This window comes from Leuciscus leuciscus (genome assembly GCF_965113295.1).
Source record: "Leuciscus leuciscus genome assembly, chromosome: 2".
NCBI classification, from domain to species: domain Eukaryota; kingdom Metazoa; phylum Chordata; class Actinopteri; order Cypriniformes; family Leuciscidae; genus Leuciscus; species Leuciscus leuciscus.
Window position 1 is genome coordinate 61,355,203 of NC_138726.1, and position 12,596 is coordinate 61,367,798.

At 36.3% G+C, this 12,596-nt stretch overlaps 2 long non-coding RNA genes across 3 annotated transcripts in view; both read right to left on the minus strand.

Annotated features, from left to right (window-relative positions):
- Positions 1-12,596, minus strand: part of LOC309492584 — a 335,811-nt gene that overhangs the window by 250,713 nt on the left and 72,502 nt on the right. The gene's annotated exons all lie outside the window — the stretch shown is intronic.
- On the minus strand, positions 989-7,375 carry LOC309492561. Of its 2 annotated transcripts, XR_014203584.1 has the most exons (4): positions 7,215-7,375; positions 5,983-6,041; positions 4,475-4,508; positions 989-2,276 (listed from the first exon to the last, which is right to left on the minus strand). It is a non-coding gene; the product is annotated as an uncharacterized lncRNA (long non-coding RNA). The 2 variants fall into 2 exon arrangements; XR_014203583.1 differs by lacking the exon at positions 5,983-6,041.

Genomic DNA, 12,596 nt, shown 5'->3' on the forward strand with positions numbered 1-12,596 from the left:
TGCACGATGGTCTACAAAGTGTTGTTTTGTTGTTGTTGTTTTTTTGTTTGTTTACTGTTGAAAATTTGCATAACTTTTTGAGTTGACTGATGTAATGTTTACATTGGTTAAAATGGTTATTTTCTTACTATATATTCAGAAGTATTTAATGTTTCATTCAAATTGCACAATATTTACTTTCATATTTCATTCAAATCTTCTGCAAAGATATTTAACTCGTGAATTTGTTTTACATTTATTTACACCTTGTTGACCAAGTATGGCATGGCCATTAAAAATACAATGTTCCTTAACCAAATGGTTTTTCAAGTTACTTACAAAGAGAATGTTACTTAAGTCATGTTGTTGTAATGTTTTAAGTTGACTAGTTACACAATAAAAAAAAAAATCGAAATCGGTCAAACTTTATGAAAAAACCTAGATTTTTTTTTTTGCCATATCGCCCAGCCCTATGTCAGCCAATCACAGCAGTGGGCGTTTGCACTGCAGTCTCACAGCAGACACGCCCCTTAAAACAGAGCGTTCAAATCTGAGGCTGAAATCAGGCTTGGAAAAATGGCTTTTATTTATAAATTATGACAATTTTTGATGTAAAAATCATACTAACATTATAAGGGCACCCCAGTCAACATTATAAAATAATTAAAAAATCCAGTTCATGACCCCTTTAAGGAAACTTTTTAAAAGGCCAGGACTCATTTTCCAAAAGTGCCTGGCCTTTTGTGATTCTGTTTCTCCAGCCTTTTCTTCAGTTTCATCGAGTCGAGGCCTGATATACTGAGAGCCGAAGCGCTGAGGAACAGAAAACAACCAGCAGCATTTTAGTTTTTATGAAACTTTAAAGAAACTTTAAAAAAGGCTTTAAAAAAGTATACTTCATTCACTGATATGTTGTAGAGTTACATTAGACACACATTAGATGTCACGTGGTGATTTGACTTTAATCACTGTCTGTCTTCTATGTGTGACTGTGAATGAACACACCCAGCGAGCAAAAAGTCGTCCAGAAGACGTCTAAAAGACGTCATTCTTAGACATCCAGAAGACGTCCTCACAGGAGCCAGAATGAAAGTTTTTTTGACGTCTTTTCTGGACATTGTATAGACGTCAATTAAAGACGTGCTAAAGACGTCATTCTTAGACATCCAGAAGACATCCTCACAGGAGCCAGAATGAAAGTTTTTTTGCGTCTTTTCTGGACATTGTATAGACGTCAATTAAAGACGTGCTAAAGACGTCATTCTTAGACATCCAGAAGACATCCTCACAGGAGCCAGAATGAACGTTTTTTTGACGTCTTTTCTGGACATTGTATAGACGTCAATTAAAGACGTGCTAAAGACGTCATTCTTAGACATCCAGAAGACATCCTCACAGGAGCCAGAATGAAAGTTTTTTTGCGTCTTTTCTGGACATTGTATAGATGTAAATTAAAGACGTGCTAAAGACGTTATTCTTAGACATCCAGAAGACGTCCTCTCAGGAGCCAGAATGAAAGTTTTTTTTACGTCTTTTCTGGACATTGTATAGATGTCAAGTAAAGACGTGCTACAGACGTACTTGTTAGACATCTAAAGGCAGCCAGAATAAAAGTTGTATTAGACGTGTTTTCTGTAGTAGAAATGTCAAAGACTGTTAAAGACCCATACTGACATGGAAATCCCATATGTGCATTTTGCAAGGATCCAACTTTAAAAAATATTTACTTACAAATATTTATAAAACAGTGGTTGAACTTGTGAGTGAGCTAGTTCTCACTGAGAAAAACCCAGTTACTCCTTGTTAATGGTTGTCGTGTCATGAAACTGCAGACACACAGACCATAGACCTAAATAAGATTTTAAAGAATATTGATAATATTGTATATTCAATTGAATAACTGTGTAGTGTATATACTTGCATTTGTATATCTTAACAATATAACTGTAATAAACTGCTTACCATTTTCCTGTAAACCAAACTAATCACTCCAAGAAATCAACTATTTAAATCTCAAAATATATTTTTAATACTTTTTTAAAACTTAACAGCCGAAAGAGTAAAGTATAAATTAACACAATAAAACTTAAAAGCCAGAACAGTAAAGTTGTAAATTAACACAATTTCCCTTTAAATAATCTATAAGATGTTGTTAAAACAATATAACATAACAGTTAACAAAATATGGCTGCTATAAGGTTCACAAGCTTCATTTATAGCAGCAAGCAGTTCCAGATGATCGGCTACAGACTTTATTTGGGCCTCTGTTGCAGCTGGGTCCCATTTCATGACAGCAGCTACAATCAAAGCAAAAAAATCCACATGTAAAATAAATAAATACAAATGCCACTGTTGTGGTTTAGCTTATAGCAGAGATACATAGTTGAAAATTTGAGTACTCGAATCAATTAAATGAAATAAATCACAAATCAAGTCAAATTACATCAAGCCTGATATAAGGCATTCCACACACACACACACACACACACACACACACACACACACACACACACACACACACACACACACACACACACACACACACACACACACACACACACACACACACACACACACACACACACATAGGGGCCATTTACAACTTCATGCGATTTTAGTGATCGGATAGCTATATGATCTTGAAAAGACCAGGTGTAAATGCCCTCTGAAACGCATTTGTGACGCATTTGAATCTGATTGCTCAAACCACTTCAGGAGGAGGTCTGGGCCGCATTCCAGAAGAAACTGGACAAGTGTAAATGCATCTGGTTGTTGAAACCACATATGTAAATTTTACTCCTCCCAAAAACGCTCTAAAATAAAGGTGTGAGAGCGTGTTATAGGCTATATGTCATGTTATAGCCAGTTATGACGACGCTACTGCCGCATCGTCGCTGACCATCTAACGTTATTCATTAAGCCAACGTGCAAACTATCGCAAATCAAAGTGAAAGTAAGTCCCTGATGCTTAACACACAGTTATCATCATTAAAAGTAAAGAAACGAAATGATCTTACCAGGGCTGTTGCGCTCTCTCCTATTGCGGTCTTTGATTTAGAAATTTTTTTAACGGATGATCAATAAAATGCAGCTCATATCTGTTGCTTTCGGTGACGTGAACGCCATTAAATTTGCATAGCGAGGGAATTATGTGACCAGGTGTAAATGGAATTGTTGTGATGAAACAGATAGCTATCCGATCTGAGAAAATGCATCAAGTGGCCAGGTTTAAACAGCCCCGTATACACACACGCACATATTAGGGGTGTAAGTTAAAGGTTCACAAAATTCATGGTTCGGTTCAATACGATACACTTGTGTCACGGTTCGTTACGTTTTCGATACAGGAAAAAGAAAGAAATACCAGAGAAATTTCCTTGTTTTAATATTTTTAACTTTTTTTTTGTATTAAACCTAACATCATAAAGTATGATTTTTTGTTTTACTTTGAGGAATGATGAAGCTATAATTGACTCTTAGAAGCATGTAAAACAGCTCCTTGAAAAAAATTAAATGTAATATTGTAGTTATAAACAAAGGTTTATTTTAGTTCAGATTAACATTTGAGGGCAGTCATTTTATTTATGTCAAAATAAAACCAACGTAATGTAACTTGAAAGCATTATAGCCTACTATTCCTGCCAAACTTCCATGGTTACAGTTAGTGTTACTACAGTAAATCCATGGTGAATGTTGCTGATCTGTGGACACTGGATTGTTCATTCATGGCACAATGTTTCCACGTCAGCGCTGTTTGATCCGTTAATAACAGAGAAATATGAATGATTCTCACTAGATCTCGCAGCGATGTTATTACTTCAGTGGGGATCTCTTAGCGCCGTGTAGTAACAGTGTCGCTTGATCAAGATCGGCTCGCGCTGCACTGGTCCAAACTGATAAACGGCCCGTGAAGCACATAATAACAGCACCTGCTTTCTGGTCAGTTAGCCTACAGTACCTGCTTTTTTTGTGGAAACCAAATCTTTTGATTGTGAGAGAGCCATGTGTTAAAAGTCAGATGGCACTTAAGCTACTTTATGATTTGCCCTATGTCTGAACAAAAGAAATAAAAGTTAACTATCTATACCATATTGAATTGCATAGCATCATATTTTTGCAATGCGTTGAATCGAAATCGAATCGCACCGGATCGTAATAAAAGTGAATCGTATTGCATTGCATCGGTAGCTGGCAGCTGCTTATATGTATCATTAATGTATTGTATCGTTGGCTATGCATCGAGATGCGCATCGTATCGGCCTCAGTTATGGAGATGCACATCCCTAATACCTACATAGGAAAAGTAACTACATTTACATACTGTGAATCGTTTTTTTATTTATCGAGAATCGTTTTTGAATCGAAAATCGCAATTGTATCGAATTATGACATTTTCTTAATCTTACACCCCTAATATAAACATACATATAGTACTTTGGAGACCAATTGTGTTGAAATAACATTGAGACAAAGGAGGTAGAGGACGAATACTCACTTCTCTTGGTAGCTGTTCTGATGAATGACGGATCCTGGCCACAGAAAGATAAAAGAGAGAGGTAAAAGGGGGGAATAAATTAGCATGGGTCACATTTCATTCGTTTTGTCTGGCATCTAAAACTTATGTCTGATAGAAAAATGTGCATCACCAAAAGAAGGAACATGTATATTAACACAGTGGATCTGTCCAAACGGTAATCGTTTTAATAACGTTGTCATCTGAACAAAGAAAGAACTCTTCCGTTTTTAGTACATTGTTGTTGTGTAAAAGTTCCTTAAGTTTGTGTGTTCTTGACGTCTTTTCTTTTAACCCTGCAGGTAGTTACATTAACGCATCTGTTAATAAAAGTTTTACCTATGGAACTTCGGTATGATGAAAATGTGTGTAATATAGTAAACCCAAACAAACAACTCAATTATTCTGTTAAATGGAACTCTTCCACCAGATCTAGTTTTAAAATGAATCACAGGAACTTGCCATCCTAGGTCACATTACCATAAATATAATATAAAATTACTATAAGATAAAATTACTTCAGTTAATTTACCATCGCATGCATGTCCCCCTTTGCTAACCCTTTTGTGGAAGGGCTCTTTATGAAGGGATTTAGATGTTTGCTTGGAACACCCCTTTAATTGTACATTTATTAAATCACATGTAAGGTTTATAAATAATATTAGGTAAAGGAGAGCAAACTGATTCCCCCTTCATTTTATCTACCTTATGCCGACCGAAAGGTATATGATTTTCTTTCTTCAGATGAAAACACATATTTTAGAAAAAATAAACCAGACTTTTAGAAATATTATCCATCTCTTGTGTTTGTGTCAAATAATGCAGGTGAATAGACACCAAAATGCTGAAGGTCGAAAAAGTCCAAGAGCATTGCTCACATGATAAGTGCAGAAAACATCTTGTGTGAACAACACAGCAAGCTGTGAGTATAGGCTGTATGAAGTTTCTGGCATATGCACTTGCATTATATTGGCTTAGAATAATGGATAATTTAAAAAAAATCTTTGTGGAAAGAAAGTCAGATATACATCTGGAATGGCACGAGTGAAGAAAAAAAAGAGATCATTTTTTAATTTCGGAGTGCATTGTGCCTTTAAAATTGACTGCGGATTTAGATACTGGGTAACACTTTATTTCGATAGTCCACTTTAGACATTCTACTAACTATAAGTAACTTTGCAACTACATGTTAACTATCTGTCATTAGAGTATTAGTAGACTGTCTGCTTAATATTTGCTAACACTGTTTTGTTGGTCCCCTAACAGACATTCTACTGACTATAAGTTACTTGGCAACTACAAGTCAACTTATTCTCCTAACCCGAATCCTAACATCTAAACTTAACCTACCAGTCTATTGACTGTCTACTACAGCCTACTAATACTCTAATGAGAGTTAGTTGACATGTAGTTGAAAAGTTATAGTTAGTAAAATTTCTAAAGTGGACTATCGAAATAAAGTGTAACCAGATACTGCAGTGGATACTTACTAGTGATGGACTTGTTTCTCTGTTGGTGCCTATTCTGCTCCGTAAGTCCAATGCTTGATCTAAAAATATATCTTTTTTTAAAAAGAGTGTTAATAGGATTATTGATCGGGTAACATAGGACCATTTTTTTAATGTTCCATAAGTGTTATATAATTCTGGAGAACCCTTACTAAAAATTAACACTGTTTTGCGACACTAACCAAATGGTAATAAATTATTGTAATACGTAAAATAGGAAAGAGGCCGCACTATGCATAAACTTTTATTTGCAAAAACACGTTTCGGCGTGTGCCTTCATCAGTTTGCACGCGCCGAAACGCATTTTTGCAAATATAAGTTTATGGATGCATAGTGTGGCCTCTTTCCTATTTTACGTATTACAATTATCCAGGCCAGCACTCTAAAAGTTTATTAATATATGCAGTGAAGCCTGCTCCTATACTCACTTAATAAATTATTGTATTAAATCCACCATAAAAACATGATTTCTACACTATAATAAATAAAACATGGTTAATTTAGCAAATGTCCTTAAAGGATTAGTTCACCTCAAAGTTGAAAATTGTGTCATCATTTACTTACCCTCAAGTTGATTTAAACCTGTATGAATTTCTTTCTTCTGCTGAACACAAAGAAAGATATTTTGAAGAATGTCAGTAAACAGACAGACTTGGGTCCCATTGACTTCCATAGTAGGAAAAAAAAATACTATGGAAGTCAATGGGACCCAAGTTACAGACATTCTTCAAAATATCTTTCTTTGTGTTCAGCAGAAGAAAGAAAGAAATTCATACAGATTTGAAACAACTTGAGAGTGAGTAAATGATGACACAATTTTCAACTTTGAGGTGAACTAATCCTTTAAAAGAACAGCTCATCCAAAAAAAAAAAAAAAAAAAAAAAAAATAGTTATCTCATTATGTAGCTTACTCACCCATATGTTGAAATTGTATGAGATTCTTATGTAGAACCATAATTAAGATATCTTGAAAAATGCCTTTTATTTTTGTCATACAATGAATATAGTTGTTTTATTCCCAAAATTCTTGTGTTTCACAAAAGTAAGTTATAGAGGTTTGAAAATACTTTCATTTTGAAAGACATTTATTTTTGGGTCAGCTAGGCCTGTAAACTCAAGAAGATAAAGCTTGTCTGGAGGGTTTGAACCAGTGCATTTGAGCAGAGTAACATGTTCTGCCTCTATTTCACGTGTATTTTATGACAATACTCACCGCATCTGAACATCGTGTGGCTGGATAATATTTACTCCCAAAATGCCTGGATCATGAAGGAAACACACACATACACATCAATATTAGTTATTTGTTTTACTTACTAACGGAGACATTTGCAAAAGCTTGCAAAATTGACTAGCGCTCCACCAGCTCCAAAACATATTACGACTCGTTAATTTAACTGATCAGTTAGCCATCCCGCGATCAACAATAGATTCAAAAGCCTAGTTTGCAGATTCTTATAGTAAGACTGTGACAGTTCCTTTCTGTCTAAAGATACAATATTCTCAGTTCACTCGTTGTAAAGCATTTATTTTTTATCATAAAGTTAGACAAGTTAACGTTACACATCCTAGCAGCACATAACATTAATACATTGGGAATACCGTATGCACTAATAATATTGCTCTAATCGCGTTTAGATTCTCAATTTAATACACTATATCTTGATGTAGCAGAATTTGTATAAAATAAAGTTATTTACCTTCCGTAGATATGTCCGTTGTTAAAATTCTTTGTCCATTTCCTTGTTTGTTCTTCATTTAGCCTACATCCAGCAACACCCAGCAACTCGCTCAAAATAAACATTTAGCAGTCCGATGTAAAATAATCCATGTTTTAGACGATGTAAAACCCACAGAATAGGCTAATATTGAAGATCCCGCGCAGCAGCAAAGCAAACACCGACTCACTCAACTGACGTTTATTCAAACTTGACTCGTAAAGGCGCGCATTGGCTAGATTCCTGGATGACAGTCAGAATAAACAGAGAATAACCAATCATGCTCAAAACAGCTAGGAGAGACAGCCAATAGTGTGGCAACATTGCAATTACAGAAAAAAAAAATAATAATAAATATATATATATATATATATATATATATATATATATATATATATATATATGTATGTGCTATTTATTTGGTTGTATTTGTAGGCTGGCTGTATATTTAATCAATTGGTTAAATTGTTTTTTCATTGCAGTGCATGATTAAAAATTAAACATTAAAAATTAAAGATTAAAAATACTGTAAGAACTTACAGTAACTGACCATATATAATATGTATTTACCACTGTTCTGATAAAGCGCAATTTAATAGAGCAAACAGTGTATTAAACAGAGCAAACACTGCATATATTCATATACAATTCTGTATGTAGATCTATATGAAAATCTAATGAATTGGTATCATGGTGGTGACAGTTACATTCATGTGACCCATAATGACCCTTTTACACTTTCACAAATTCTTGACCTTTCCTTTAGAATCACTCTTATGCCTAATAATGTCAACATCCTTTTTCACCCTGTGTGGCACTGGTACACAACCTGTTGGTTTAGAGTTAATCCTCTGTCCAACTCAACACTTTGGTAACATTGGCATAATTATATACAAGTTACAACATAATACCCCGGGTTTCACACTTCACAGGCAAGACTTAAGCCTGTAGTCCCAGACTAAAATGCATGTTTGAGCAGTATTACCTGAACGCAACTGACATATCTTATGGCAGTGCCATTGTTTTGTCTCAAGATGCACGGCAGTAATGTTTTTTTTTTTTTTTCTAAGGCACATTTTTAAAAGCTATAATTAAATACCCAAATTGAACTAAGGACAAATCCTGGCTTTATCTAAACCATGTCTGTGAAACTGGGTCTGGGTTAGAAATTAAGGGTTAGGTTAACCCTAACCCTAACCTTAAGACTTGCCTACAGACTTTTATTTAACAGCATGGTGTTAACTGCAGTGGTTAGGCCTTTAGCATTGCTAAAGGACAAAAATCTTCTCACTGTGACAGTCTGTTTAGTAAAGATTGTTTGTATGGATTGTCCCTAAACTAGAGCTATTGATGCATTCAAAACATACCTGTATCATAAATATCGTATTTACAAATTGAACATACATGAACGCCGCCACAATGATGAAAATATGAGTAGGAAGCTTGGGATTTTCTTTAAGCCCGATCTTGAAGAGTTATGAGTGTGTCAGTGAGAAACATGTAATACCACAATACTTTGGTATTTAGCAGTTACATTGTCAGGCTTTTCTATTTACGATGAAGTAAGCTAATGCCTGCACAAAATATGACAGTATTATAGTATTACAATATAACATGTAATGATACATTTTACAGTGGCTTCATAAATTAATTTAAAACATAAATAGTAAAATAGTAAAACCTCATGAATACAAACTTCCCAGGAGGACTTAAAAGCATCATGTGTGCACCATGAACCCTGTTGGTGTCTGACCAGCAAGATCAATTTAACAGTTAAAGGAGAAGTTCACTTTTGAAAAAACTTTTGCTGATTATTTACTCACCCCCATGTCATCCAAGATGTCCATGTCTTTCTTTCTTCAGTCGAAAAGAAATTAAGGTTTTTGATGAAAACATTCCAGGATTTTTCCACATATTATGGATTCCATTGGGACCCAAACGGTTCAAGGTCCAAATGACAGTTTCATTGCCGCTTCAAAGGGCTTTAAACGATACCAGACGATGAATAAGGGTCTTATTTAGCGAAACGATCGGTCATTTCAAAAATAAATAAAAAAGTTTAAGTTTTATAAGCACAAATGTTCGCCTTGCTCTGTTCTGTGATGCGCGTTCGTGACGTCACGTAATACGCAATTACGTTGAAAAGGTCAAGTTTGATGTGTTTACAAATGTGCGGAAGGAGGACCATATAAACATTTTCAAATGTGTTTGTGTCAGTTTATCGTTTAAAATGCCCATTTCGTGTGCGCATCCTGAGTGTTTTAATATTAAAAAGCCAAAAAGAACATTTTCTTCAATTTTTCAAGCGTGACCTTTTCAACGTAATTGCGTATTAAGCCTGTTTTATGCTTCTGCGTCGAATCGACGGCGTACCCCCGCGGACCCCTCTGCGTCGACGCGAACCTCGACGCGACCCCTCCGCCGTAGCTTGACGTGCACCTCCAAAAAATTGTAACTACGCGTCGCGGTGACGCAGACCGCAGGGGCTGTGATTGGTCAGATTATACATCATTGTGACACTGAAGACAGGAGAAATGATTCTGAAAATTCAGTTTTGATCACAGGAATAAATTACACTTTACTGTATAGTCACATAGAAAACAGCTGTTTTAAATTGTAATAATATTTCACAATTATACTGTTTTTGCTTTGTATTTTTAATCAAATAAACACAGCCTTGGTGAGCAGAAGAGACTTCTTTTAAAAACATTAAAAATCTTACCGATCTAAAACTTTTGACCGGTAGTGTATATGTATATATTTATATATATTCTTTTCTTTTTTTTGTTGTTGCTAGAAATAAACTTCAATCAATCAAATCAATGTTTGTTTTGAAAAAAAGTTTGTTGTTTATTTACAATACAATGTTCACGGGTACATCATGGATATCAAGTAATTAACCAAGTTAACATGTTTCCCGTCGAGGCTTCCAACGCAGTTTGGGAAGTTCCAAAGTCGCCAGAAATCTGAAGCAATAGCTTCCCACTGGCTGGTTGAAGGGCAGGGCAAAAATTCGGGCTGCAGCGCAGTCCACAGCGCTTTGCAGACCTCCGATACTATGCGGGACACCGTGGTCGCACCCATTTTGTAGCCCAACCCGGTGATCTGTTGGTTTGCACCCGAAGATAACATCTTTAAAGTCACTGCCAGTCTCTGAGCGAGGTCAATAGGCATACTGTGTGTAGTCTGATGCTGTATTAACGGCTTTAAACGATGAACAAGATCGTCAAATCGACCTTTCGACATCCGAAAATACTTAAAGTGCATTTCTTCGTCCAAGTCCCTCAGCGGTCGAACAACCGTAACAAATTCGCCAATCCTTCCCCTGTCTTCGTGCACTGGTCGTACAGACCACCTTCGCTGACGTCTTCTTTTTCTTCTACGATTAAACATTTGCAATAAAATCATTTGTTGTTCAACGTTGATTAGCTCCAGCTGCAACAACACTCTCTCTCTTTCGCTCGCCATTGTCGGAAATGAAAAAGCGGAACCGGCGCATGGAACCAAAACAAACTAGGAAAGAGATTCGCGAACCACACCACCCCCCTAGCGTTCTGGCGGTGAAATGCACCGCGATGCAACGCAACCCGACGCAGAACCATAAAACGGTCACGACGCCGTTGGAGTGACGGCGTAGCTACGCCGTGGAGTTGACGCAGAAGCATAATGAGGGCTTTACTTGACGTCACGAACGCGCATCACAGAACAGAGCAAGGCGAACATTTGTGCTTATAAAACGTAAACTTTTATTTTTATTTTTGAAATGACCGATCGTTTCGCTAGATAAGACCCTTATTCATCGTCTGGTATCGTTTAAAGCCCTTTGAAGCTGCAATGAAACTGTCATTTGGACCTTGAACCGTTTGGGTCCCAATGGAATCCATAATATGTGAAAAAATCCTGGAATGTTTTCATCAAAAACCTTAATTTCTTTTCGACTGAAGAAAGAAAGACATGGACATCTTGGATGACATGGGGGTGAGTAAATAATCAGCAAAAGTTTTTTTAAAAGTGAACTTCTCCTTTAATGATATAGTCCGTAAATTAACAGTCAGTTAATTAATTTACAGATATTGTTTGTCATTTTGTTCTGAACTAGTTCTGGCTGTCAGTGGACGTTTAGATTATGGCCGGATTGGACATCTTTATTCATGTCATTTATGGACTGTTTCTGGATGTCAACGGACGTCCAGATTATAGCCAGTATGAACGTCTTTTCTGGACTAGTTCTGGCTGTCAGTGGACGTTTAGATTATGGCCGGATTGGACATCTTTATTCACGTCATTTATGGACTGTTTCTGGATGTCAACGGACGTCCAGATTATAGTCAGTATGAACGTCTTTTCTGAACTAGTTCTGGCTGTCAGTGGACGTTTAGATTATGGCCGGATTGGACATCTTTATTCACGTCATTTATGGACTGTTTCTGGATGTCAACGGACGTCCAGATTATAGTCAGTATGAACGTCTTTTCTGGACTAGTTCTGGCTGTCAGTGGACGTTTAGATTATGGCTGGATTGGACATCTTTATTCACGTCATTTATGGACTGTTTCTGGATGTCAACGGACGTCCAGATTATAGTCAGTATGAACGTCTTTTCTGGACTAGTTCTGGCTGTCAGTGGACGTTTAGATTATGGCCGGATTGGACATCTTTATTCACGTCATTTATGGACTGTTTCTGGATGTCAACGGACGTCCAGATTATAGTCAGTATGAACGTCTTTTCTGGACTAGTTCTGGCTGTCAGTGGACGTTTAGATTATGGCCAGATTGGACATCTTTATTCACGTCATTTATGGACTGTTTCTGGATGTCAACGGACGTCCAGATTATAGTCAGTATGAACGTCTTTTCTGGACTAGTTCTGGCTGT